At 56.4% G+C, this 3,987-nt stretch overlaps 1 non-coding gene across 1 annotated transcript; it reads right to left on the reverse strand.

Moving 5' to 3' along the window:
- Nucleotides 1-2,238: 2,238 nt before the first annotated feature.
- On the reverse strand, nucleotides 2,239-2,320 carry TRNAS-GCU. Its single transcript has one exon. It is a non-coding gene; the product is annotated as a tRNA-Ser (tRNA).
- Nucleotides 2,321-3,987: the final 1,667 nt, after the last annotated feature.

Consider the following 3,987-nt stretch of genomic DNA (forward strand, 5'->3'; position numbering starts at 1 on the left):
TGAACTCGGCACGGCCTTGGGGGGGGGGTGCATGCGGCAAGGCTGTCTCCATAGGCTCGGACGTATCAGGGGGTAATGGGACCGTAGCAGGATCAATTACGTCGGGGCCGAGGGCCACATTGGAGGGTAGTGGGACCGTAACAGGGGCAAAATCATCCAAATCGGGAGCCAAAGGTATTACCGTGTCCTCGCCACCAAAAAAACTCCTTGGCTCCAACCGGCAACACAGAAGGCATTTCGGGTGTTGGGCGGAAGATCTCATGAAGGGCCGCCTGCACTCCCGCCTCAGCCGCGAGAGTGTCTACTATCTTCCTTGTTTTACTCCATACTTGACTCAGGGAGAAGGCTTCCTTATCGCCCTGAGTCACCGACTCCCAAAGCTCGGAGCCTAGCCGCTCCCAGACAGTTTTATCAAAGATTGTACTCGGCTTAACGAAAAGTCCCCTTCTCTGTCCCCACCGCAGCAGGCGGGACAACGTATCAGAGGGGAGATTTTCTCCCTGCCGTTCCGCGATGCGTATCAAATATTCATGCACCATTTTTTCTTCCGCTGATGCAGCGGTACCCATGATTCACTAGCCGCTCACCTTTGAGCTCAAATGCGTCTCCCTTCCGGACGCCCAGGAGCTGGCTCTTCCCCAGTACCTCCTGCCGCGGCTGTTCTCCCGCCTGTTCAGGACAACGACTCGATCCGATTCGAATCACGTCGGGGTCACCATTTGTTGCATCTCAGTGCATCTCATGCAGGCCGGGATAAAGCACAACAACCAATATGATTGCAAGCAAAATCATTTATTTCTCTCCAGCATACTTGTTATATACAATTAAGGCAAGCAATCAAGCAATTGCTAATTGGTTAATAAAATACACACAGGCACAGCTATAACGTCATTGGATAATTGTCATCCTGTACAACCTTCTGATTTATTATCCTGTTTACTGCCTACTAGCAGATGAGAACCAGCCAAGGCCAATCTAACTACACAGCTCACAGCCTAATTAGCCCGTCCTTGAAGCCTACATACCTTAACTTCCCACACTCCCATCCGCCAAGTTAGCAATACATTCCCACAGGGCCTGGGTTCAACTTCTGCTGTGGGAACCGTGCAGAGCTTTCGCCCAGAGTGGAGACAGGAAATGAAAGGAACAGGAAGGGATCCTGCCAACAGGGGAGTTGGACAGTGTGGGGAGGAGATCCCAGAAGTGGGGGTGGGGCAGTGGTCTGGGGGGAGACCAGGGAAGGATCCCAGCAGTGTGGGAAGTTGAGAGCACAGGCCTGGCATGGGGAATGGGGAGAGTGAATGTGTCCCTCTAAACCCATCAACTGCAGACTAGGCAGGCTTGGAAGAATTACGTATTTGTTGGTAAATGTCAATTTCTGTGTAAACACACGACCCAATGGCAAAATATTTCCATCGATAATCATCAAAACTGACAGATGGGCAAAGTAAGAAACATGATGCTTGAGAACTTACCCTGTTGTAGGAGCAGCAGTGATCTGTGTGCTCCGTATAACCTGTATGCCCAAAAGGTCTGTTACGCTCCCCCCTCCCCCCGCTTGTCTCCTCTCCCTCTCTGAATGCCTGTGAAGTGGCTTTCCCCCTCCCCCCCCCACAATGCTTGTGGGATGAAGGGGCTGGTTGAACAGCTGGAAGAGCAGAAGAGCTCCTAGATAGACAAGGTGTCTGGGACTCTCATTAGGCAGCGATCACACACCCAGAGCATGGACACTGCATGGACACTGGCTGAGGTGGAGTGTGACCCACCAGATGCAGCCAAGTCATCTCCAGTCACAGGCCATGAGGAGCAGGTCCTTAAAAGAGGAAGGGGCCCTGTGCTCAGGAGTCACTCACAAGCTTGTACCTCCAGTGAATGCCCTTCGCCCCGACCGCCTGGCCAGTGGTTCGCTGCGTTACATTCCATCGCGCCTCGGGAAGACTTACCTCCATCGCACCGTCCATTGCAGCGCTGGGGGACACTTACCTTAAAGGATCCTGACATCCCCAGGGCCGAGCCAGTCCTGGGAGCGTGTGTATGACACCCCCCCATCTCTTCTTTTGAGCTTAGCTGTTAGTATAATAAACATGCTGCTTTCTGCCAAACGCTGGGGGGTCATTAGTCCTCCTTACGCTAACTAGCTGGCCCAATTTTGGGTAACAGAAGCAACATTGCTGGATCTGTCATTGTACCAAGGCGGGAGATGGTTGTCTATAAAAGAGGGTGAAGACTAAATACATCCGATGAGAATGGGATTCGAACCCATGCATGCAGAGCACAATGGATTAGCAGTCCATCACCTTAACCACTCGGCCACCTCATCTGAGCTGTCAAGAAATGGACAGGAGGAGAAATCTAAGGCCGGCAGAGATTGGGACAATAAGAAGTTTTTAAATACTAAGCGTAAGCAGGGTCTGAAAGAGCTCCCCCCTCACATCTAGTGAGGAGCTGGGGGAAGACTTCAGGAACAGGCCGTGTTTGCATAGACACCCCTACTCTGCCTAGCTATGCAGCATGATGAGGCTGCTTCCCCAAAATGACCAGTTTGGGATGGTGGTGGGTTGCAAATCACTTTAGGATTGAGTGCAATGAAAGGTTATTCTCCTTCCTGTACGAGTGAAGGGCAGCGGAACGTACCTAGGCCGTCCTGACGGAGGGGTGGGTGGGGGAGGAATCGCTTTCATTGGACTGCAGAGAAGTGATTGAGGACGTCACCCTAACCCAGTGGGCCCCAAACATTTCACACTGCGCCCTCGTATGGGCCATGGCTGTGGCCCCTCGGAAGCCGCGGTCGAGAACCGGGGCTGGGAGTGGGGCCGTTGCTTGCTGGGGACGGGGGTGCAGACAGGGGTAAGGGGGTCGAGGCCGGGCTGGGAGCCAGGGGCCCAGGCTGAGGGTGGGGTTGGGGAAGAGCTGGGACAGAGTGGGGCTGAGTGGGGCTCCCTCCCTGCCCTCCATGGGAGCTGGCTCAGGCCCTGAGGTGCCCCATCAATCTTCCTCTGTGTCCCCCTAGGAGTCACGCCCCACATTTTGGGGCCCACTGACCCCTACTCGCTAAGCAGGGGCTAGTGATGCCAAAGCCCAGGGAAAGGGAGAACAAGTACGGGGGCCCCAGCACCGGAACCATGACCCCCCCCCACTTCTGTGTGTGGCTCCGCCCCCTTCCACACCTTCCACCCACGGCCCCATCCACTGTCACCTCTGTTCCACCCCTTCCCCCACTGGCCCCACCCTGTCACTCCTTTACCCCGGCCCCGCTGCGGCCCCGAGACCAGAGAAGCTCTGTGCCCCTGCTGCAGCCCCCGGGCCGTAGCAGGGAGTGGGAGCTCCTCCAGCCCTGGGACCACCGTGGGGGAGACTTTCCCAGGGGGGCCTAATTTGGCCAGGGCCCCTAGTCATGGGCCCCACTGTCCCCTTGGTGACGCAAGGTTTGGGGAGGCTGAGCCCCCCCGAGCCTCCATTACGAGCCGCCCAGGCTACCTCTGCTCAGTGTGTGGCCAGTCTCCCTGTGTCTCTGCTGTTTGTGCTGGGGAGCCCGGCCGGCCTTAGGGGTGGGGCCCCCGGCAGCCGCCCAGGGCTCCAGGGGGTCAAAGGGCACCGTGTGGCCGTGCAAAGGTGCTCACTGCTCTCCCCTGCCCCAATGCTCCTCCGTGGCCCCACAGAGGGTGGGGGGAGCGAGGAGCAACACTATGTGCTCCCTGCGTCCTGGTCACTTTCCCCACCTGGGCTGGGCTGTAAGGGGAGCATCAGAAGCTGCTGCTCTCTGCCCTCCCCTGACGCAGCCCGGCTGAGGAAAGTGACCTGGATGCAGGGAGCTCGGATGACGTCCCTTCTCGCCCCCCTGCCCCTGCTACGGAAGGCTGCTTTGTGGTGTCTCCATGGCTGCACTTTCAGTGATGCAGGTTTCTCGATCCCTTTGTTCCAGGGGCATCCTACTAGACAAAATTGAGCAAGAAATGCTTCCCAGCGGTTTTTAGGACTGGAATTGCT

The sequence above is a fragment of the Mauremys mutica genome, chromosome 26 (assembly GCF_020497125.1).
Source record: "Mauremys mutica isolate MM-2020 ecotype Southern chromosome 26, ASM2049712v1, whole genome shotgun sequence".
Classification (NCBI taxonomy): Eukaryota; Metazoa; Chordata; order Testudines; family Geoemydidae; genus Mauremys; species Mauremys mutica.